Consider the following 26357-nt stretch of genomic DNA (forward strand, 5'->3'; position numbering starts at 1 on the left):
GGCACATATGTAAGCACGCCGACACCTCAGTACGATCTAGATCTAGGCGTATCAGGATCTGGGTGTCTTAGGCATAAGAATAGCACCTGACGCTGAGGGAGCGGATGAGACAGATCAATGGCCAGATGTAAATGTTGAATGGGGGACAAGGTGGATCCCTGTGGAACACCACACAATAAGGAGCGGGGACTAGACAGGAAGGAAGCCAAAGCAAGTACCTGAGAACCGTCAGCCAGAAAGGAGGAGAACCAAGAAAGTGCATGACCTGATATGCCCATGTCAGATAAACTGGACAGCAGGATGGGGTGGTCAACGGTGTCAAATGCTGCTGATAGATCTAAAAGAACCAGCACACCAACCCCACCTGCGTCGACCATCAGACCATGTCATCAAAAACGGAGACCAATACACTTTTGGTGCCTCTCCCAGGCCTAAAACCTGATTGAGCGGGATCAGGCAGTCTAGATGATTCCACAAAAGAAGACAGAAGAGGGAAGACCAGAGATTCCAGCAGTTTCATAGAAAAGGGAAGTAAAGCAATAGGGCAGAAATTAGAAAGAAGGGAAGGGTCCAGGGAAGATTTTTTTAGAAGCAGAATAACTGTAGCTATTTTCAGAGTTGCAGGAATGACCCCAGATTTACATGAAGCATTGACGGCCCGGGTGAGTTCAGGGAGGAAATCGCGGGAGTTTACATTCATAATGGCTAGGGGCAGCGTTTCTGTGGGTGAAAATGATTTCACATGTTGTATCGCCAAGGATACTGTCTCTTCAGTGAAGAGCAGGAACGAGGACCATTGTACAATGGAAGGGGGATTATAGGGGACCGAGCTGGAGCTTTTAGGAGGAAATAAGGAAACAGATGTCTGGATGTTGGTGCAAATCGTCTTGATTTTCGAGAGGAAATACTAAGACAGGGCATCACAGCGGGCCTGGGAAGGACTCATCATGGGAGAGGAATTATATGACTTGGATAGAAATTTTACTACCGCAAAGAGGGCCTTAGGTTGACATAGGGCTGACTCAATTTTATGAGCAAAATAGAGTTTCTTAGCGGCAGTTATAGCCATAAAATAAGTGGCTGAGCAATCTATATACTCCTCCTTGGAGGTGACATCATATGATTTTCACCATTTGCAAAAAGATAGTCTCTCAGACAACCATTCATACCTTATCCAGTAAATGTCTTTATAGACACAGGTGCTTCAACATTGGTTATGGACCCAAATGTCTCAATGGATGTCATGGACTAAATGCTGAGAAACCACTCTGCTGATGTCATTACTGACATGATGACATAGCCACATTATGAAGCACACTCGCAATCATGCACAATGTTATGCAAACCCACACCCGTATACACAAAGAACTTGCTTACACAGTTCCGTAGATAGAGGATAGATGCATATACATACTGTCAAAAGATTTTCTTATTTTTCTCATTAGCTAAGTGCATAAACGTTGAACGCAAGGCAATGAAGGGATTTAGAGCATGTTTGCAGATGCAGCTGCTTATGGCAACTAACCCTATGTAACTACAAGATCACATAAGAAGCCGTACAGGACCAAAGATGACTAACCTATAGGAAACATAGCACAATACAGATGTGTAGAAATCACATAAGGCCACAAGAAAAACAGAATAAATCCTCATAAATTGCAGAGCAGAAGAGCTCGATTTCGTGGGCCTCAACCACGTGATGCGGTCATGCTAGACAATGGGTATTCACCCACAGTGGGAAGATGAACAGTTCTCAGCACCACAGACATGAATTGAAACATGAACAAGTTAACAACATTGCAACATTGAGAGAACTCTCACAGGCAAAAGTAGTATTGCTAACAGATATATTGGGAACAGATAGTCATTCCCATCACCTTGAAGAGGTGCACAGAGTGCTGAGAACAGAGCTGGGTCCCAGGCCTGGGGAGACAGATCCAGCAAATCAGGGGACATACATTTAGGGATGGATGGCAGAGGGCAAGGGCCAATGGTAATCCTGCGACCCTGCAACAATGTAATATATAGTTTCTTCAGTAAGGGCCGGGTCAGTCACCTGACATGCAAGGACCAATTATCTAAAATCTATAGAGGTAATCCATACTGTATACAACTCTGATGGCCCAACCAAAAGGAGGGATCGGTTTTTCGGGGAAGGACCCATGTTGTGATGAAAACTGCAACAAAACGGGTTGACACAGGTATTAGCGCTGTGACTCTGTAGATTTTTTTTATGTCCTGTATCATCCCTGTCGGTTTTTGTAATCAACAAAAGTTTAACATGCCCTTTACAGAGTCCTCCATTTGTTCTGGGGCAGGGTTGTTGGGCCCTGGGAGCTGAATGGGTAAGCTAGTAGTAACCCCCAGACCTCTGGCATACGAGACCTCACAAACAAGTTGGTAGCAGAGGATGGTTTACTACGCTCATTCGGCATACACCACCTATTCTGTCTCATTACACCAACATTTACAAAACCCCAACATGAACCACAGCTGTCTTCCTGCCTCCTATGAGGGGATATCAATATTCTTCATGTTCAATCTATACCTACAGCATCAGCTTGCAGAGAAAACGCCTCTTCAAGATTTAACCAGACAAACTCCTTACGCAATCTAGGCCAGCTCCCTTTGCTAAACCTTTAACAGGGAATACCATCATTCATGACCCAAACTAAAGCACCCAATCCACAGGGAATCCAATATTCACATAACTTCTGTCGTCTGTGCCATTAAATCAATTGTCTAGGTTATTAACCAACACTTTTTCTCCCAAGACTGGCTGTGCCCTAACCACAGAAATGACATCAACCACTGTTCCTTTCCCTACTATGCTTCAACAATACTCGACACTACTAGACAATACTCAGCAATACTTCAACAGGGTGGAGATCATAGGAAGGTAGATTTAGGAAGAGGCTTTTACAATAGTCCAACCTAGAGAGAATCAGTGCTTGCGAGACAATGAGCTTCTGGGTGAAGGAGAGGAATGGAAGAGTACCTCTGACGAGGTGGAGAAGGAAGTTTGACTTTTTAGAGACATCAGAGATGTGGGCAGAGAAGGAGAGTGCAGAGTGAAAGATGGCCCCGAGGTTCTTAGCCTCACGGGTGGGGGTAGGAGGAAGACCAAGGGAGGCCAGCCAGAGAGTGAGGGAGAGGGTGAAAGTGTGCAGATGAGGAGGATCTCCATCTTGTTGGCATTCAGACAAAGATTGTTGGCGGCACACCAATCAATCTTGAAAGGCAGTTAGACAATCAGAGATGAGAGAAGGAGAGGAGGTGGCCGAGGGTAGCCAGAAAATGAGTTGGGTGTCATCAGCATAGCACTGGAAGTTGGAGCAGAAAATGGCAATGCAGTGGGCAAGTGTTGCAAGGTATTGGTTAAAGAGCCAGGGCGATAGGTTAGACCCGTGAGGAACACCACAGGTAGAGAGGGAGATAGCTGATAGGATAGAACCAAGTTGGACCTGGGATGGTCGATCAGAGAGGAAAGAGGTCAGCCAGGCCAGAGCCTGATCGGTGATGCCCAGTTTATCATGGAGACGGTTGAACTGGATGGTATGGTTGACCGTGTCGAAGGCAGAGGAGAAATCAAGTAGGATGAGGACAGAGGGAATGTTAGACTCAAGGATGGAGAGCAGATCTTCAGGGGTGTTCAGTAGAGCAGTTTCAGTGCTTCTGGCAGCTCTGAAGCCAGACTGGTGGTCATGGATACAGCCAATAGAATTGTAATGAAGGTTAAGCTGAGAGATGGCCAGCTTTTCCAAGAGTTTTCCCAGAAAAGGAGTAATGGAAATTGTCGATAGTTAACCGGACAAGAAGGATCAGCTGTGGGTTTCTTGAGAATGGGATGCACAAGGAAGTGCTTCAGGGGGGAGGGGGAGGTTCCAGAGGTAAAGCAGTGGTTTCAGAAATCTGCAAGGGCTGCAGCAAGGGTATCAGTATGGTCCTTGATGGTTTTAGCAGAACAGGGAAGAACCTGTTTTGACAAGGCTTCCATAGATCGGACTTGTCTAGCAACCTCATCAGGGGAGAAAAGAGGAAAGGATAAGAAGGAGGGTGGGGCTGTGGCTAACGGAGGGTCAGCAAGCACAGAAAGAGAGGGGGAGGAGGGTGTGGACAGGATGTCCTGGGTTCTTTAGATAAAGTGAGAGGCAAGAGCCTTGCAAAGAGTCTTGGAGGTGACAAAAGGGTAGAGACTGCAGCAGGGTTGGCCACCACCTTGAAGATTTTAAACAGTTTGGCCGAGTTGTTTGATGCAGCAGAGAGACAGGCTTGAATGTGGGCTCTCTACTTGTTGAGGACAGAGAGTCGGTATTGCCTTTGGAGCAGGCAGCAGGCCAGTTTGTCGGAGAATGAACAAGAAGCCCTCCATTTCCTCTCAGCCTCCCTACACTTACGTTTAAGTTTAGCTAGGTCGGAGTCAAACCAGGAATTGCACTTGGCTTTGGACTTCAAATGGATTCTCATGACAGGGGCAAAAGCATCAATATTATCGAAAATAGAGGAGTAAATCAGAGACAGGGCTGTGTCAAGGTTTGAGTCAGCCATAGGTGGAGGGGGGTAGAGAATGTGGTGGTGAAAGCCTCGACTGACACATACTTCATAGGCAGGATGTCCGAGAAGGTAGGTGGCAATGTTGGGGTAGGCTGGGCCTGAGGGGACGAGAGGGAGAGATGTGAGGAGAGGATGGAATGATCCCTCCAGGACAGAGGAGTGGTCAGAGGGATATAAAGGGGGAGGTCAGAGGAGATCAATACATCCATTGTGTGCCCTGCAAAATGAGTTGGGTTATAGGAGAGGATGGACAGGGCGAGAGAGTTGCAGAGGTCACGGAAGAGTAAAGAGAAGGAACACAGAGAGTCAAGATGGATATTGAGCTCACTGAGGAGGAGAATTTCAGTGGTAGAGGCCACGAGGGAGGAGGAGTAGTCTGTCCACTCGGAGAGAAATCAGGTGATTTGACAAAGAGGCTGGTAGATAGAAGCCACGGTAAGAGGGTGGCTAGGAGGGAGAGAGCGCCTACAGACAAGGCTTTCAAAAGAAGAGTAGGTCTGAGTGGGAATGATAGAGGCAGGAATCCACTCAGGAAAGATCAGGGCTACCCTCCCCCCCCCACCAGACCGGGAGGATCTGCGTGCAGAGAGAATCTTGAAACCATCAGGGAGTAGAATGTCAAATCTCATGACAGAGCTGGACGTGAACCATGTCTCAGTAAGGCCAAGGACATCAAGGTCTTGTTCCTCAAGGAGATGGCAGATGTCAGACGAGTGTTTGACAGCAGAGCGAGAGTTGAGAGTGGCGAGATGGAGAACGTTGCCAGCCTCAAAGACGTTCTGGGAAGGAGTACCTGTCAGAGGTACGCCCTGCGGAGGGGAAGGAGCAATAGTAGGGCTAGAGGAGGAGGAGGAGAGAGAGGCAAGGTAGCCAAGGGGGGAGAGGAGGGAACAGAAAGACAAGAGAGGAAATTGATAAGGTGAGTGAACCGCCTATCAAAGAGGAGGAGATTGGCTTGAGGGACTTGTAACATGACAGTGCCATTAAGGTAGACATTAATGATGACTTTAGAGGAATCAAAGGAAGCCATGATAACTTCCCAGTGAGTGCCACCATTAATGGGAGAGGAGGAGATTGGACTGAGCACATAGATCATATGAAGAGTCCATAGATCAGGAGTAGGAATGACAAAGAGGATGTTGGTGAGGGTCTGTCTGGAGGAAGAGCTGCAGTAGGTGTCAGCAATAGGGAGACCAGGGTAGGAGGCCAAGATGTCCTTTTTGAACTTCCACCCAGACTTAGTTAGAAGGGAAGAATAGTTAATGGAGAAACAGTTGGAAAAGATAGGAGAAACAAAAAGTGTCATGAGAGTGGAAATGAGGGAAGGAGGGATAAGGCAGGTAGGTGTGGAACAGAACAGTGGTGAGGTTACTGGGCCGGCAAGTTACAGAGAGGCAACAGTTTACAGGCAAAGTACAGAGAAATGTGCACAAACAGCAGAGTTTGACTTTCAAGCAAAACAGCAAACACAGCAGAGTTTGACTTTCAAGCAAAACAACAAAAACAGCAGAGTTTGACTTTCCAATTAGGGATTAAGATGTTAGCAAACGGTATTGAGAAATACTGTGAATCAAGGAAAACATGGGAAAAACAAGCTGAAAGGAACAGCAATAGTCGAAGGTGGTAGTAGTGAGTTCAGAAGGAGGGAACTTACCCATAATTCAGGAGGTTACAATGTCAAGGTAGTCCGGATTTCTTAGAGGAGTGAGGTGGCAGCCTCATTGTAGTTGTGGCGTTAGGGTGCAGGGAGGACCCGTGAGCCCGGATAGCGCACTGGAAGCAGACAGCGAGCAGACAGGATCCTTAGGAGTGAGCCTTTGATGAGGGGGGCCAGATGAAGCCTGCCGGTCCCCGATTGGCCAAAAAAAAATGAACTCAGCAGCCAATGATAGCACAGGAAAGCAGAGGGCACACCAGACAATAAAGCCTCAGGCATACATCAGAGGGGGTGGCCATGTTGGCAGAACCACATGGTGGATAATGGTGCAGGTGAAAAATGGCACAGAGGCTCTGATTCTGAGGGAATCAGGCAGCAGAATGGTGAAAAAGGCTGCCAAATAGCGTGGTTTCAATGTGCTGTAATTGCAGAGCATCAGGAAGCAACAATAAAAATGTTCTACAAATTTTGATTATATTTTTTGTGATGCTTCGTTGTTAATAGAAGGTGCAGTAGTCAATACTAAGTGCACCTACGTGGTGAGTGAGGCTGGAGAAGCCACGCAACGCTAATATTCCTTGGTATGCAGATGGAAGATGAGAGGCAGCCAGATCACCTGCTCCGTAGTGTAGAAAGTAGAAAGTAGACTCTGATGAAAGTAGACTCCGGGGCACCAGTAAGACAGTAGCAGTAGCACAGAACGAGGGTTCCAGATAGCAATCTGACAACACTCCGCTACACTCCATGTTAGCAGGAGTGTTTTGTGGATTTTGCTCATTGTGGCTCCACCTCTACAGCTGCAATGAAAAGCAGACTCTGGGGCACCAGTAAGACAGTAGCAGCAGCATGAAACAAACACTCTGACAATATTCCACCAATTTTTACCACTTACCACCTAACTCGTAATGAGGCTGTTTGGCTCCAACAGTAAAATGTAGAACACTATATCCTCCACAACAAGTTATACATGAGATAGAATCCACAAACACAGATTAATGGACCACCATTAGAATTATCATTATCCAATCCCTAAAATTCAGGTCTTTATCCAAATATATTATTTATATTTGGCATAACAGAATTACATGGATATACATATGAAGGTCATTTTTTAGATGCATTGTATGATAGGCAGGCTCTTTGTATTTTGTGTAGGGATTTCATGCATTTTAAACATGTGATCAGTTTATTTTGGACTCAGACAGAAACAATACACTGCGTGGGTGTTTAGTAATGTATTGATTCATTGAGTTAGTGTGGAATTTCAAATTCATTGATTCATTGTTATCAATATGCTGATAAAGAGAAATATACAGGGGCCAAGAATACCCCTTCTCAATGGTTCATAGAATGACAGGTCAATAATATCACTGCCACTAACCTGTTTTGGCGACAATCTTCTGGAGCAGCAAGGAAGAATGAAAGAATCTCCCGGAAGCCTCTGCCCCTCCCGACTTCCGGGTCGAAAGGAAGCCAGAGAGGGAGAGACAGGAGTCCCAGGGAAACCCTCTGGGGAAGAAATCCCTGGGCGGTCTTGAAGAGTGCTTCGGAGATGTTGGCTCTTCTTTGGAGAAAGGTAGCTGGTGCAGGAGAGGTGTTTCCTACATAACAAAGGAATAACAGGTAAGTAATTGGAAAGAGAGAGTGTTAGAATAAGAGAGTCCGTTGGAAGGGAACCCCACTTACTGTATTAATCTCTAAATAGATTTAAATAATTTCAGAAGACTGGTACTAGGAGCAGGGAAGGACGTTGGCTCAGTGGGTTACCCAGAGATTCCTATTGGAGAGTGAGAGGATCAGTCACAGAGATAAGAGAGGGGGAGAGAGGAAAAATGGTAGCTGAGGTGAATAAACTCACTTTCTTGGAAAGGAAGACTGGCCCAGAAATGGTATCTGTTCGGAGAAACGAAACCCGAGTGAGAAGGGATTGATGAGTCGGGAAGTCCGGAAGAGAAATAACCACGGAAGAGAGGGTACGCGAAGGATTTCTATTGGGAAAGGAAGACAGAAAAGAGGATTTAAGGTCGAGCAATGAAATATTCACAGAGGTTTTACAAATAGTATAGCAAACTTACGAAGCGTCCTGTAAAACAGAAGCGGCGCACAGGAGAGAAGTCTTTCGGTCCTTAAATGCAGTCACGTGATTACACGATCGCGTGTGTGGAAGACATGTTACAACTAGACCGTCACTTCTCATGTGCCTGTGATTCACAGTCATTTTGAAATTCCTGCGCATTTCGGATCCACACAACGACCATTGCCGTCTCAACTGTCATCGTTGGAAAGGTGTAACAGTATGCCCTCTCCGAGGAGGAGGCGATCCCGGTTTACCCGGGTGAAGGCGAAAAAAACGTCGTACCAAACGAGGTGAGTGAACCCCCGAGGCAGGTTGCCAGGTTCTGTCTGCTGGGGAGTAGCCCTTCCAATCAATCAGAAACTGGAGGCGACCTCGGTGATACCGAGAATCACAAATGCTGGCTACTTCGAATTCTGCTCCAGAGTTGGTCATCACAGGAGGAGGAAAAGGTTTGGTAGATCGTTGAAAACAAACTTGTACTGTCAACTTAATTTGGCATAGATGAAAAACTGGGTGAATGCGATACCAGGAAGGAAGTAAGGACAACCGGACTGCTGAGGCGCCCACCCGTACTATCACTGTAAAGGGCCCAAAGAATCTGGGGGATAACTTAGAAGGAACCAGCTGTTTGGGAAGAAATTGAGATGCCAGCTAAACCCTGTCACCCTTGCCTACGGGTGGTGTATCTCGACATTGTTTATCAGCATACTTTTTGGCCCGGTCCTGTGCTGCTTGAAGGGCCAAATGAACTCTCCTATGTCCCATCTGGATGTCAGCTAGAAGACTGTCTACTCCAGCGAATCTCGAGGAAGTCGAGGAGACAGTAGGGATAAATGAGGGATGATATCCACAAGAGCAATAGAAGGGACTCGTGTTCAGAGCCGAGTGTCTGGCATTGTTGTAGGCATATTCTGCTAAAGGTAAGAGATCAGTCCAATTGTCTTGAGTGGCAGAAACAAAACAGCGTAAATAACCCTCCAAAGTGTGATTTAGATGCTCCGTCTGCCCGCTGGTTTGAGGATGAAACCCAGAATTAAGAGCCCTCTTAATGCCTAGAACGTGGCATAATCTCTTCCAAAATTGAGAGGTGTACTGAGGACCCCTGTCAGAGACAATCGTGTCAGGAAGGCCATGTCGAGAAAATATTTCGGAAATGAAGATCTTGTACATCTGAGCTGTTCCTGGGATCTTGAGCAACTGAGTAAAGTGGGCGTATTTTGTGAAATAGTCTATAGTGGCCATGATGGTGGTATGTTGAGAGGAAGGCGGAAGTTCCACTATAAAATCTGTAGATATTATTTTCCATGGTCGTTCTGGGATGGGCATACAGGCAAGTAATCCGAAAGGAGGAGCCCGTACAGTTTTGGATTGAAGACATACACTGCATGCTTAAACGTAGTCGATGACATCCGACTGGAGAGCGGGCTACCAGAAATGACGCCTGAAAAGATCTAGAGTGGTTTGAATACCCCGTTGACCAGCTGCTGGTGAATCATGGCACATCCGGAGCACCTCCAATTGTAGAGAAGGCAGTCCAATCTCCTCCTCTCCCATTAATGGTGGCACTCACTGGGAAGTTATCATGGCTTCCTTTGATTCCTCTAAAGTCATCATTGATGTCTACCTTAATGGCACTGTCATGGTACAAGGCCCTCAAGCCAATCTCCTCCTCTTTGATAGGCGGTTCACTCAACTTATCAATTTCCTCTCTTGTCTTTCTGATCTGCATGAAAGTATAAATTCCGATCCTTGGTCAGATGATAAGTGGCAGCTAGATCTTCGCACTGCTGTAGTTGTCTGGAAGTTTCATTTTTAAGGATCTGAAGAAAATCAGAGAAGGCAGAAATAAATCGGGCTCGAGGGAAGATCTTCTCCGAACAGAATTTAGAAGGATGAGGGTTCTTGCGGGACAAAGCGTCTGCCCGTAAATTTAGGTTTGCTGGTAGAAAGGTGAACTCAATATTATAAGGTAAAAAGAAATGGGCCCATCTTGCTTGTCTGCTGTTCGTCGTTTGGGCCTGCTGTAGGACTTTGAGATTCTGATGGTCAGTGCGTACCTCTACTGGAAAGGGAGACCCCAATAAGAGATGTCTCCATTCTTCAAAGGCCCTTTTGATCGCCAGAAGTTCCTTTTCTAGTACCGAATAATGTTCTTCTGACGAGGTGAATGTCTTGGAAAGATATGCGACAGGTCATTCCTCCCCTTGATTCGATCTTTGTAAAAGACCTGCACCTAAAGCATGATGCGAGGCGTACATTTCTACGATGAAAGGTCTTGTCTGATTGGGAGTAATTAAGATAGAAGCAGAAGTGAACAGTTCTTTCAAAGTATCAAATGCCTGTTGAGCAGGTAAATCCCAAAGGAACGTGATTCCTTTCTTTAGAAGTCTGGTAATGGGTAGAATGGTTTCGGAATAAGCCGGGATAAACTTATGGTAAAAATTTGCAAACCCTAGAAAATGTTGAACCTCCTTAACAGTAGTCAGGGGTGGCCAATCAATGACGGCTGAAACCTTCCTTGGATCCATGGATATGCCATGATCTGATAGGATAAATCCCAGGTAGGTTATTTGTATTTGATGGAATTCACACTTTTTGGCTTTACAATATAACTGGTTGGCCTGTAGCCGATCCAATACAATATTGACATGACGTATATGGTCATTCTTGTTTGTGGAGAAAATCAGAATGTCATCTAAGTAGATAATGACAAAATGTAGAAGGATATCGGCAAACAGGTGATCCATGAATCACTGGAAAACAGCGGGAGTGTTTACTAACCCGAAGGGCATCACCTGGTATTGGAAATGGCCAAAGGGAGTACGGAAGGCTGTCTTCCACTCATCTCCTGGTGCAATCCGGATCAAGTGATATGCCCCTTGAAGGTCTAACTTGGTATACAATGCGGCTCCTCCGACTGCCTCCAAAATGTCTTTGATTAAAGGCATAGTGTATTTGTCGGGGAATAGTGATCTTGTTGAGTCCCCGATAGTCAATACAAGGATGGAGTTCCTCTGAGTCCTTCTTCGGAATAAAGAACAGATAAGCGCCCGCAGGGGATTTGGACTCGGTGATCAATCCAATTGGCAAATTAGAGTGGAGGTAGTCTTTAAGAGCTGACTTTTCCCTCTTGGACAAAACATACAACCGACCAAATGGAAGAGGCTGGTCTGGAAGCAGAGAGATATGACAGTCATCCCTCCGATGGGGAGGTAACGTGGGAAAGAGAGGGCTAGAGAAGACCTTGCAATAATGTTGATGACCTGGTGGGATCATTTGTAAATGACTGACAGAGGATATCTCGGGAATATTAGGATTCTCAGAAGGGATCTGCACTCCTACAGCGTTTTGAGACAGTCAATGACTAATACAGTATTCTGACCCCAGGAAGAGTGTTCCTGCCTTCCAATTGATAAACGTGTTATGTGTACGTAACCAAGGGAGTCCCAAAATCACCAGAAATGGGCCGTTTTCATCTGGTCGAACACCAATTGTTCTTTAAGGGACGTAATCAAGCATGTCACTGGTTTGGTCTGTTCTCGAATAGGACCGGATATTAAAGGGTTCCCATCTACTCCTTGAATCGGAGTAGCACAGGCTTTGGTAGTTCTCGTGATCCCATTCGAAGCCGCCCATTGATCATCCAAGAAATTTCCTGCAGCGCCACAATCAAGTAATGCTGGAATCCCCTGGATTACTCAATCAGGCAAACTAAGTGTCACAGAAAGGACTACCATGAAGTGATTGAGAACAGATGGGTCAAGAGATAATCCTAATCTTTGGGGGGAACTCTTGTGAGAATCCCTTGCTGTGGTTCCCTCTACAGCAGGGATTTGGCATTTCCCAAAACGGGGATTTGTGACCGACGAGGAGGGACAATGGGACAATCACGTAAAAGGTGAGAGGACGAGCCATAATACATACACAGTCCTAAAGACTTCCTTCGTTCCCTTTCTGCATTTGATAATGGTCCTTTCACAGAAACAATCTGCATAGGTTCTTCAACTGTCGTGGGTTTACTCATGCTAGGAATATATTCGGCTTGAGAACGAATACTCTTAGAGTTCTTCTTCTCATGAGTTCGTTCTTGAAGCCGATAGTCAATTTGCATTGTAATGGTAATCATTTCTGCTAGGTTAGCTGGTCGGGGAACCTTAGAAACCTCCTCTTTAAGTTCTTCTGAGAGGCCTCGGCGAAATAGAGTCACTAATCCGTCATCGGGCCACCCAGTTTCCAAAGATAATTGCTTGAAATGGGTAATATAAGACATCAGATCCTTACTACCCTGTCGAATGTCCAGAAGTCTCTCTTGTGTGGTAACAGAAATTTCCTGATGACTAAACATAGATCTCAAACTATTGACAAAAGCAGGATAAGAATCCAGAATGGTGTTGCCCGAAGTGATTAAGGGGGTAGTCCAAGCCAAGGCAGGGCCAGTCAAATGGGACATTTGAAAGCCCACCGTATCCTTTTCCGTAGGAAAAAAACAGGATTTAAATGTAAATTGGACTGTGCAGCTAGCTAGAAACTCCTTTATTTTATGTGGGTCCCCATCAAACGTACCCATCCTTAAGGCTATTGGGGGAGTTTCAGAAAAGGCTCGATTCACTTGTTGTCTTAATTGGACATTATCTTGCTTAAGACTTTGCATTTCCAAAGACATGGACTGCATTGCAGCCATGAGTTGTTGCAATTGTTGCTCCATAATAAAGCCGCCAGGCCAGGTAGTCTCTTCTCTCCTTTTTTATGGCGTTGCTTACTGTTATCAATATGCTGATAAAGTGAAAAATACAGGGGCCAAGAATACCCCTTCTCAATGGTTCATAGAATGACAGGTCAATAATATCACTGCCACTATCCTGTTCTGGCGACAATCTTCTGGAGCAGCAAGGAAGAATGAAACACTCTCCCGGAAGCCCCTGCCTCTCCCGACTTCCAGGCGGAAAGGAAGCCAGAGAGGGAGAGACAGGAGTCCCAGGGAAACCCTCTGGGGACGAAAACCCTGGGCGGTCTTGAAGAGTGCTTCGGAGATGTTGGCTCTTCTTTGGAGAAAGGTAGCTGGTGCAGGAGAATAACAGGTAAGTAATGGGAAAGAGAGAGTGTTATAATAAGAGAGTCCGTTGGAAGGGAACCCCACTTACTGTATTAATCTCTAAATAGATTTAAATCATTTGAGAAGACTGGTACCAGGAGCAGGGAAGGACGTTGGCTCAGTGGGTTACGCAGAGATTCCTATTTGAGAGTGAGAGGATCAGTCACAGAGATAAGAGAGGGGGAGAGAGGAAAAATGGTAGCTGAGGTGAATGAACTCACTTTCTCGGAAAGGAAGACTGGCCCAGAAATGGTATCTGCTCGGAGAGACGAAACCCGAGCGAGAAGGGATTGATGAGTCGGGAAGTCCGGAAGAGAAATAACCAAGGAAGAGAAGGTACGCAAAGGATTGCTATAGGGAAAGAAAGACAGAAAAGAGGATTTAAGGTCGAGCAATGCAATATTCACAGAGATTTTACAAATAGTATAGCGAACTTACAAAGCGTCCTGTAAAACAGAAGCGACGCACAGGAGTCTTTCGGTCCTTAAATGCAGTCACGTGATCACCCGATCGTGTGTGCGGAAGACGTGTAACAACTAGACCGTCACTTCTCCCATGCCAGTGATTCACAGCCATCTTGCAATTCCCGCGCATTGCGCATCCACACAACGACCATTGCCGTCTCAACTGCCACCGTTGGAAAGGTGTAACAACTTTCACCACAGATGTGTATTGGATGTAATGCTCCAATAAAACATTCTGTAATAAATATCATCATATATAATACCACCATATACATTTAGCAGTACAAATATATGTATGCATAATAAGATATGTTGTTGAGAGTACGGCAGATAAATCAAGGCAGGTTTATAGTGATTGAAAGGAAGTATAAAAAATGTTTGAAAATTACACTGAAATTATTGTTTGCTAGAGGCATTGTTGTGAGCAAAATACATTGATAAATGTGATGAATAAATTACAAATGAGGTTTTGCTATATCAATTACTAATACTGTGGATACGTTTTATCAGATCTTTCCCTATGGAATGGGCTTTACTAAACACAAAAAAAGATGACCTCATTCTCACAAATACTTGGTGTGAGTTCTTCTTTCTGAAACATCTGTGAAGGCCACTAGATTCAACATTTGGCAAATGACAGCAGTTATGAATTGAATTATTCCGTGCAGGAGTACAAGGGTGAGCAGAAGTTAATGTGCCTGCTCAGCCCTCTTACTTCTACAAACCAAGAGCAAACACAATCATAAAGGCAACACAGGTCCAGTTAAGAGCTATATCTACTTTGCCTTTTGTGATAATGTAGGCTTGGGGAAGGTTATAAACTCAAGAGGGGTGTTAATGTGCTTCAGTAGCAGCCCAAATAGTGAAGTATAACAGTGCAACATAAAGGAATGTACAATCAAGGTTTTATGAAACAAATACAATTTCATTTATTTATTTATTTATTTATTTTTTTACTTGAATTTTAATTAAAAAAAATTTTTTCAATTTTTACAAGGGTTTTTCCTAACTTAAGGAGTCCCGAAGTGCGGAGATGAACTATTGACTCTGGAGTTCTTTGATCCCGTCTGGTTATATTCCGTTTTTTGTTTTTTTTTTTGCTTAGCTGCAGGAAGCGTTTCCCTCTTCGGTAATCGGGTTTAGATCAAGCTATTCCCTGGTTTTCGGATGCCGTCTCAATGGTGCCTGTCTGGTTTATCCTCTTAAAGGCTGTTTATCCTCTTAAAGGCTATTTCTATTAGCTTCACCAATGACAGGGACCAACGTGTTGTCTCTCCTGAAATTAGTCTGTGCCACAGCACCTCTTCTTCTACCAGCGTTACACTTTGCAGACGCGGTTGGAGATATGTGACTCTGCCTTGTTTGGTATTCGGGCACTGCAGGGTCAAATGTTTCAAGGTTTCCACTTGGTCAATGTTCTTACATAGCCGACAGCTGTTGTCTGTTGCCTGATTACGTATGGCTAGAATTTCCTTTGTCCTCAGCAAATTGAGTCTGGCCCTCAGGATCATGTTTCGTATCGCTTTGATTTCATTATACATATCATGCACAATAATAACTAACTAGAAAAACACCACACAAAACCCACCAGTGAGGATATAACACAGAATAAGCAAAGATGCAGCACACAAGTATTAACCACAATGTTCTTGAAAAGGACATGTTCCTGGGTGCAACAGGGATACACGTGACCTAACCAGTATTTAGGTGCCAGAAATGGACCAATATGTGTACACCCCTTCCAAAAACCCAATCTCTACTCCTCCCTTATCCACTGGCTATCTGTTTACATCTGCATGCCAGGGTGCTGCAAACACTCTTCGGGAACAGTCTACTCCTGGTAACAGTGTGCCATGATTGTTCCATGTAGACATACACGCCATGCTATGCCCATGGTCGACCGAACACAGTATAGCTGTTCCATTAAAAACATTAATTAAGATTCCCTAAAACAGAAAACCCAGCCTCACACACAAGGCAGTGATGTAACCTAAAATGAAATGATGTATGCTATCTTGCAAAACAACTAGGCTTTAAACAAATCTATCATGTTCTGTTAGAGTAAAGGGATTCTTTCAATAAATGATACCCTTACATTTCCTGGCACAACTCAAAGCTGTAACATGCAGTGTTCCCTGAACACTGACTCATTACATTGTAGTATTACACACTGAAGCTAAAAGTTTTTACGCGCAAGGTGAATGCACCATGAAGGGAAACATTATCAGAGAGCTGAAATATAACAGTGACAGGATCGTTTTGCCATTCCAAGATGGCGATCATGAAAATTCAGCTTTGCTCAAGATTTAATGAGCTAATGAATTAAGTGATGACACAATCTGTTGTTTTGATATTATGATAATGTGCTACCAAAGTGATTGTATGGCGTTCGTTATCACAATATTGAGCAAGTATTTATAATCCACCTTATGTTAGCAGCATTTTGATAACTCCTGCTCCACACTTCCTAAACCTATGCTCCATTTAATTCCGTGTTTTCTTTATTTGGCATTCACTAAATCGGAAGTGCTCTGACCCACAAAAAAATCTGTGCTTTGTTTATTTTCAGGGTTACATATTTGAATACAGAATGGGCCTAATTTTCGAAAGTCCCATTAAAAAAGCGCTTTGTAAATTAGGCCAACTGCATCTTAATTTCTATTTGCAGGGGATTCTTGCACTGGGACCACACCGTTTTAGGGCTGCACATATTACATAATTTTTATCAATCCCAAATGCTTCCTCATTTCAAACGAGTGATGCCTTGTTACCAGCAATGAACACATTATCACCCCAGCAAAAATGGATAGGTGTAGATATGTCTTACTTTGCCCTGCAGCTGTCTTGCACTGTCTAAAACTGCTGTGACTTTTATACACCCCAAATGTAAAGCAGGAGTATGAAAGACTGAGTTATCTGCGAAGACATTCAACTCAACCACGCGCATATTGTAATAAGTTTATGAAGCAATTCTATTAAGTCTTTAATTAATTAAACACATTTTGCAAGAGGGACACCTTATAAGGAAAAGTGATCAGCCTCTTGGTTTTCCTTTAAAATCATGTTTTTATGTTTGTCTAGTCATGGGAAGGGATATGCAATCTGTGCCTAGAGATCGAGATGGGGTCTTTCTGAAGGAATGAGATATATTCTCTAACCGATAATGAGAAATATGTGAAGAGGGACATGTTTCCAGTCCAGTAAATATATATCTATCCTGTACAGGTGAGAATTATTCTGTAGATGATACTTCCAATTCAAATGTTATATTCAACCAACATTTGGTTGTACCTTTTGCCAGACGAAAACACCTTGATTGGGAATGTGTCATGGCCTATTTGAGGTTTAAACTCATAGTGTAGAAATCATCTGTTATGGCTCAAGTGGCGATTGCAGTCTCCAGATGCATTTAAAGCCTTAGCCTGACTGCGGGCAAAACATCTCTACCTGCTGACAGTAGATGTAGGTATCTATGCATGTTAAATGTCGGTCATTTTCAAAGGATCACATACAAGTGGCACTGCAGCTCAATCTCAGTCCTCACACTGTCCTTTTTGGAAACGTATAAACTGAGGAATGTGAGACAATATTGTCATTTTATTCACTTTCCTGGTGGGGAAGTAAGGGTGGGGAATTAAGGAATTTAATTTGTGTATGTGGTTTGGTCTGGTTTATAATAAGCCTTGAGTATAGTACCAGCAATTTAAAAATCTGCTCTTGCAAAGTGGAACGTGTGTAGATACTTGTTTGTTTAAAGAGGAGATCTATAATATCATCCAGAGACTCAGTTCTTCGCAAGGTCCTGGGCCAGATGGTCTGACGAATGCCATCTTAAAATTAAATCCTGAGGAATGGGTGGACTTCTGTACCCAGCTTTTCAAGATCATAATAAACAACAGGAAAGTTCCAAATACATGGAAATGTGCCATAATTGTACCGATTTATAAAAAAGGGTCACAACTTCAACCGTGAAATTACAGACCCATAGCACTATGGATGCAGTGGGGAAATGTTTTGCGACTCAAATCTTATCTAAATTATCAATATGGATAAAGCAAGTTGGAGCTGCCGACATAAGACAAACCGGTTTTGTTGAAGGCGTAGGCTGTAGCCTAAATTTGCTAATCCTGAACACATTGAAAATGGCAGCAATCAGAAAGAAACAGCCGCTATACATCGTCTTCATTGACCTGGCCCACGCCTTTGATGGTGTGGACCGAGAGATTCTATGGTATAAAATGTTGAAAGAAGGATGCCCGGTAAGCCTGGTTGCCGCTATTAAAGCACTATATTGTGAATCCTCAATATAAATTTGGCTTGACACAAAAGGGAATGTAACTGCTCCAATACGAACAACCTGTGGAGTCAAACAAGGGTGCCCTTTAGGAGCAACGTTCTTCAACTTTTTTATATCAGACGAAATTCTATTGAGGAAGTGAAGTCCCTTCCACCTAAAATGAATGGAACCCACGTTAGCACATTAATATATGCAGATGACATTGTGCTACTGGATGTGACCCCGATTGGCCTTCAAAGAAAAATTAACGCTCTTGAAAAATACATCCAAGAAAACTGACTTGTGATAAACTGAAGGAAATCAGAGATTCTGATATTTAAAAATCTTCAAGGAGCAAAAAAAAATACAAAGTCCGAAAGATACATCTGGACTTTGGGAAAGGAGACCATGGGCCTCATTATGAGTCATGCCGGTAAGGGAAAAATGATGCCGGTATGTAAATACCGGCATCATTTAACGTTCCGTAGCATTCTGACCCGCAAACCCGGTATGAACGACACCGTTATTTACGGTGCCGCTAATAGCGGCATAGGCGCGTACACGCGCCTCTTCAGGTAGTAAATACCGGCATGCCGGTAATAGGGGGTAATCACAACCCACGCAAACATGCAAATACCGGCATCGCGAACACGGTATCAAGGGGCTGCATGATACTGGAAAAACAGTCATCGCGGACCACCCGCAAACAGCAACCAAGATACAAGGCAGCTGCCACAGGTGCACACAATCCCCACAGGTGGAGTCAAAGGAGGCTGCGCCAGTATGAACTGAGCACACCCACACACCACAACCCCCCCCAGGTGTAGGCAATGCAGAGTGGGCCAGTACAAAAGGAGCCCACCCACACACCACACCTCTTCCTACACCAAAATGCTACCACTAGCATTTGCAATCATGGCGCAGGAGGACATGCCTATACTGCTACAACTAAAGCAACAACAACAACAACAACAACAACAACAGCAGCAAGAACAGGAAGCACAGAGGAGACGCAGGAGGAGAAGGAGGGTGAGACAGGCCCAGCAATTACCACCAGCGCAGCCACCAGCGCCTCGTAGGCAGCCACCAATCCCTCGCACCAGACCCAGCCCATTCAACCTAACCCCTGAGCAGATCCACACCCTGTACCGGTTGGACCGTGACACCATCACCACCATAGTGGACATGATACAGAACGACATTGCCAGCCACATACAAATACACACTGCCATCCCCCCACTAATGAAGGTGGTGTCTGTGCTACACTTCCTGGCCACAGGCACCTACCAACACACAGTGGGCCAGCTGCATGGCATTTCACAACCACTATTCTCACGCATGCTGAACCAAGTGCTGGATGCCATCCTGAAGCACGCAAGCACCCACATATCCCTACCACGGACTGCCCAGTAGATAGCAGAAACCAAAGTAGGCTTCCATGCACTAGCAGGCATGCCCAATTGTGTCGGTGCCATCGACTGCACCCATGTGGAATTGGTAGTCCCCTATGCCACAGAGGCGGTGCACCGCAATCGCAAGCAATACCACTCCATCAATGTGCAAATGGTATGTGACTCCAGCAAGATCATCACTCATTGCTGCGCCCGATTTCCTGGATCCACACATGATGCCATGGTACTGCACAACTCCACGCTACCCTGTCACATGGAGCGACATGCTGGACCACATGCCTGGCTGCTCGGTGAGTTGCACAACAGGCCCATGGCCATGCTGTGGGGTACTCATGTGTGTGGATGCAGAAGGGGGGGATAGTAAACCTGGTTGGGAAAGGGGGGGATAGTACACCTGGGTGGGAAAGGGGGGGATAATACACCTGGGTGGCAATAGCCAGTGACTGTAGAATGAATGCAGAGCTAAACACTCCTCACCTGACACAGCCAAACTGAAAATGACACATCACTGGGCCACATATCACAAATGATGCAAATGGATGACAACAAGTAAGAGGCACAACCAGGCCACCATGGTGATGGCAAGCAATGCATGACTGAATAGGATGGCAACTGTGCCAATGCAGCCAGTGTGACCATGCATAGCAAAGAGTATACTGCATGAATTGGAGGCTAAACATTGTCGCACTGCCACAGCACATCTGCCTCAGCATGCATGCTTACACCCTGCATCATCTATTCAACCCCATCCAGTGTCCCACACCTCTTTACAGTATACATTCCATATAGGTGACTATTTGGTACACGTACAGGGACATGTGCATGCTCAAACCTAATAGCGGCTGCCATGACCGTGCTCCCTGAAGGTGTCGGTTCAGAGTGACACACACCTATTTGTATCTGCTTGCAGGTGATGGAGGATATCCCTTGAGGCCGAGGCTACTTACCCCTATGCGGAACCCGCAGAACAGCCATGAAGAGGAGTACAATCGTGTGCACACTCGAACCCGTGTTGTGATTGAGCAGACCTTTGGCCTGTTGAAGACGCGGTTCCGCTGCCTAAGCAGGTCTGGTGGGGCACTCCTGTATAGGCCTGAGAAGGTGGCAAAGATCACCATGGCCTGTGTCATGCTGCACAACATGTGCGTCCGAAGGAATGTACCACTGTCACCTGACATTGACATGCATGGCCCGGGTGAGGATGAAGGGGATGCAGATGGAGGCGAAGGAGCCCCCCTGCCAGTACGTGATGCACGGGACGGCCATGCTGTATGTCAAGCACTAATTGACGAATATTTTTAAGACGCAGGGACCATGAATGACTTTTGTCAGTCAGACACTGGGCCAATGTGAACATGCACAAAGGGAATGTTGTAATTTGGACACTGAACACCGTAACACATTAAATGGATGCACACCAAAAATTACAATGTCCAGCCAGGGATTGTTCTCCAGAAAACTTGTGTATTATATGAAAGTGCAAAACTGTGCCCACTCCCCCCTCCCACAATCCCAAAACAAACTCCCTCACCCACCCCACATATCCCAAATGTCCCCATGTGCGCAACAAACAGTGTTGCCTTCACCAATGTTACGCCTCATATTTTTTCCAATTTTCAGAAAGTCACTTTTTGGCGACTTTAGGGTCTGGGGGTTCCATGGCCATGCGCCGTGCGCTCCTGAGCGTTAAGCGCACAGGGCTAGATTGAACAGAGGTGGAAGGTGTTGACGTGGTGGATGTGTCAATTGTCAATCCCCTTCCAGACCCATAGTGTGGCTGCTGCACTTGCCTGATGTTGGCTAGTAGGGCCTCGGTCAGTGACCCCATGCACTGCCTGAATGCAGATGTGGACGCCTCCACGGCAGCTGTATTTGCAGCAATGGCCGTGGCTATGGCCTTCATGGCCTCATTACCGGCAACGACCTGTTGCCGCATAATCTGCATGGCGGGCCTCCACCCTTGCAAGACGGACCTCAAAGGTGGTTTCTGTCGCAGGTGTACCGGTGGCTGGTGGGGTGGTGGAAGGCAGGGTGGTGGAAGGCAGGGTGGTGGAAGGCAGGGTGGTGGAAGGCTGGGTGGTAGCAGGCACCTATGTGGGGCCCTCGTCCTGGGCACTGTCCTCCGCGAAAATGCTGAATCTCCTAGGTCGGAGTCATGGAGACATGGGTAATCCAGGTTCTCTGTCTCCACAGGGGGTGAGGGGGTGCCAATGGGTGTTGGGCTGGGCAATTCCAAAGATTCTTCGGCCTCTTCGACCACCTCTGTGGACACGACGTCCGTGGTGGCCGGTGGTACAGCTGGCACTATCGCAGCAGGTGCACCCTGCAGAGATGATGCCTTGTGTGACACACTGGGAGTGGTCGCAGGCAATTTTTCAGAGGAGGGGGTTGCAGTGGCCCTGGTCCCCTTGCGTGCACTGGATGTGCTTGCCCCCCTGTCCTGGGTTCCACCTTCCTCATCGGTGCCTGGGGGATAGAAGAGATGCGGGTCATCAGTGAGATTGCCAAATGGCAGCTGTGATTTGTTGCAGTGTAATATCTTGATACATTCAGGCATGATTTCATTTCTGTTGTGTGGCATTTGGTGTACTGAGGGGAAATGTTGGCAATGATTGCATGGCTGGTGGCAATGGATTGTCTAGGTGGGGGGGACATGTGCATGGATGTGTCATGTTGCACCTCTGCTGGGTTTACATATTTCACGCAGCATGCTTGTGGTGCAGGGGGTGGCAATCAGTATTCTGTTGGTGAGTTGATGTTGCCTTGGGTGAAGAAATTGCCTTGCCTAATCGGACTCCCACCTCACTTGTGTCACATCATGTTTTGTTATTGGTGAATGTGATGGTTCACTCACCTTCCTCTGTTGTGGTAGCTGCCCCGAACACCTGCTCTCTGATCCCCTCTATGGATTCTGGATCGATGAATCCACTTGCAATCTCCTCCCATGTGGTGAGCTTAACAGGGGAGTGTGTGCCACCGCCTGTCGCCATTGCGGCCCTCTGGTTCTCCGCAAGGATCTTCCGGACACAGAGGCGGAGGTCGTCCCAGCGCTTTCTGCAATCCTGGACACTCCTTGGGGTGCACCCCAATGCTGTTACCCTCTGCACAACCTCCTGCCACACCTGTTTTTTACGCGTTTGGGCCACATGCTTCAGGTCCGTGCTTCGGATTATGTCAGCATGCTGTTGTAGGGTGTCCGCTAGCATTGTCAATTCTGCATCTGAAAAGCGCTGCTTCCTCTTCCTTTGTGAGCTTTTTTCCAGTGGCCTTTGACATCCTGGTTGTGTTTTGGCACTCAACAACACGGGTGTAGTGGTAGTAATGGAGGATGGCAATGGATTGTGGTTTTAAAGATGGCCGCCGGCCCATTTCCCGTTCCTGAGCGATGACGTAATTTCCGGGTCCGTTTTTTGCGAACACGGTAATAACATGACGGTATTACCGTGCCGGTATTTACGGGTTAGTGTGAGGCGGTAGCACAATGAGCGAGCCCCACGATGCCGGTATAGGGGGCTTGGAGGCCCTTTACCGGCATGGCGGTATTGCCACTACCGGCATGGGGGAACGCGCGTTCTCGCGCACTCGTGATGACTCGCAATTAGCGGGTTCATACGTGCACGGACACGCTCATTCCGGCATGCCGGTAATGAACCCGGTTTTACCGGGCAACTCGGAATGAGGCCCCATGTCTGTGGTCAAAGAAGTAAAATATCTGGGAATCAGGTTAAATTCAAGCATTAGCGATGAACCAATGACCAACAAACTAACATCTAAATGTCATCAGATGGCTGCACAAGCGGACCGACTACACAAAAAGTATGGTAAGTTCTCAATGCTACCTATAATCCGCCTCTATAAGAATACAATTATTACAGTATTAACAAATGGAGCAGAGACGATGTTTGGCAGCAACTATGACATATGGACAAGAAGCAAGTATGTTATCTGGAGGAGGATTTAAAAATTACCAAAAGATTTCCCTACTGCTTGCATAAGGTATGCGGTCAGTTTACCATCAATGACCGCTGTAATAACATGCAATTCCTTAGCACTTTATAGGAAAGCAATTGGAGGTGACAATATACCTCAATTTCAGATACTAAATAACGACAAAGATAATAATAAAATAAATAAATTAATAAAGCATTTTAAATCACTGGAAAAATACCTGCGAGAACATTTTGAGCCAACTAAATACTGATAAAAAATGGCTTATATGTAATCCGAACACAGTAAAAAAGAAGCTCTACGAGAAGGATTGGATGAAAACAAATGAAAAGCGAATCCAACACACCAGAATGAACAACGGACCGTTTGAAGCTAAAAAAACTACATGCCATTCCAGAATACATGGTGAATTTCCCTTCTAATAAGACAAGAACAACATTCTTAAAGTTCAGATAGAATAACTTTGACATACGAGATGTGGGATATGACATGAAAAACGTGAATAAACACATCAATACCATGTGCAGGTTATGCAACCTTGATGTGGAATCTGTGAAGCATCTCCTTTTGTTTTGCTCTGAAATGAGGGATGAAAGAACAAGTCACTTAAGCTTCAAACTTAATAAATATCCAGACCAGTGTGCGGAAGACTGGTGGCAGATACTGCATGAAGGCATTAACAAAAAAATTGATATTTGCATTAGCTTTCTTTTTAGATAAGATAACACAGCGATTTATGAATGTTAATGTGTAAAAGATATAAATGAGTACTGAAGATATTTTCTTTTATTTTTAATGCTTTCCTTTCTCTTTTTTAAGATGATGTAAAGAAATGTATTGATTTGTCTCTTTCCTTCTCTTTTCTTTTTTCTTTTCCTCGTTTTTTTTCTAATTGTAAATTAGAAATTGCTAATTTTTTAAGTTTTGTAATAAACCAATAACGAAAAAATGTTTAAAAAAATACGTGTTTATAGACTTTTTTTTATCTAGGGCCAGCAGGAGTTGGTGAAGTTCCATCCCATTGAAATGGAACCTTAATTCACGATCTGTTTTTTCAAAGCAGAACTCCTAGGTTCACTTTAATGAACGAAACCTAAAGAGCATAAAACAAGCAGAAATGTGTCATTTTATGGATGAGGCTTGTTTTAAAGCAGACATGATTTGCTTTCAATCCTTCCAATTAGCACAATTATAGGTTACCTGATATTGATTACTTGATATATGGCTAAACCTCTAGATGGACTGAGCAGCCTTTTGCCAGTCTTTTGTTTGCTTTGTATGAAGACACAATTATGTTTTGCAAGCATGTCCTACTTTAGGTTCTATCTGTAATGGTTATAAATACGTGCCACCTAATTTGAATGGTAGGAAGAGAAGAAATAATGCATCAACAATGTGTCTTATCAGACTAAAAGTACATGATTGGCCACCGAGGCTTCCAGGCACGTTCTACTCCTTTTGTTGTAAAGTATATGTTGACATGCCGGGTGGATGCAATACCCATCTCTTCCTTTTTTGTCCTGGCCACATCTTGCTATGTCATAGGACCCTGTACACCATCTGAGGGTCCTGCCTACAGAACAAAGATAACAGGGCATAAAACACCCACAACTCTGAAAGTGAAAGATTACCATAATAAGGGTAAGGGTGTATAAGCCCTGACTTAAACAAAAAAATGTGCATTTAATATTACATGATGTGGGCAATTCACTCTAAGAGAGGGTGGTCCTCTGATCAGACCCCAACTCCACAAACTCCATGATCAAATATTAGTATACACCTGTGCCAGCTGATTCACTATTCTGATCCTCAGCCCATGTTCTCCTTTGGCATAGAGCAGGTTCAGGGCACAGGTGCCCTGTTGACAGCTGAGGTGACTTACAGGGGCTACATTTAAGATATTCATCTCTGTTCCAAAACCAGATAAGTATGAGTCTACTGACCTGCTGGCAATTGAAACTTAAAGTATAAGCCACACCCGAGTTAGGGAATGGTGTATGGAATTTCTCACAATTATTACAGCCACATCCAATTGATATCATACATGTGCCAGCTGTGCACGCCAAGCTCAGCTGTGGAAGGATATGTGTATTTTGCACAGCCAAGCTGTCTCTGCTGCTCCCAGCAGGACTGTAGCCTTGGGGTTGCCTCACTTTGATTCTTTGTGAGGACAGGCAACACAATCCCCAGTGTGACAGCCACTTCACAGGAAGCTGTCCTGGGATCAGGAATCAAAGGACACACCTTTTCCAAAAGGGCTATCCTCATACCAGGTTGCTGCATACCAAATTTGCCTTTGATGCCATTGACAATCAGAGGGGTAGGCTTAGTGTAGGCAAAGGGAGCTCAGATCATCTGGAGGAATGCTCCATCATCTTGTTTTCTCTCTTTATGCCTCGTCCTTCTTGGCTACACCATTCACTCTAATACAAAGCACAGTGAGTGTAATGTCAGAAGGCAAAGTCCACTTTTCCAAGGACAGAGATTGGACCCTTAAAGCAGGCTTTCATTACTTCAATCATCACCTGTAAATGTTTGCCTTTAAAAGAAGGTGTCTACAAATCCTTCTCATATGCACTTTGGAATAAACACCTATGGAATCATGTTGTTGGACCTATGTTGGGTCCACAAACCCAAAGGGGGGACCAATGCTAAACAAAATACAGTTAACGCCCAAGTTATACAATTGTTACCACAGCAAGATTGGCCAGAGAAACTCGACACATTTTCAGAGACAGCAATTCAGAGGATACACATCAGACACTGTAGAGTCAGTCAAGACCCTGGGGTGCTCATAGAGTTGGTTTGGAGTTTTGGGTGCCACCAGTGAAGTAAAGGCTGAGTGCAAAGGCAGAGGCAAGCTCTGTTTCCTTCCCA

The sequence above is a fragment of the Ambystoma mexicanum genome, chromosome 7q, assembly GCF_040938575.1.
Source record: "Ambystoma mexicanum isolate Mex_15411 chromosome 7q, UKY_AmexF1_1, whole genome shotgun sequence".
In the NCBI taxonomy this organism is placed as follows: Eukaryota; Metazoa; Chordata; class Amphibia; order Caudata; family Ambystomatidae; genus Ambystoma; species Ambystoma mexicanum.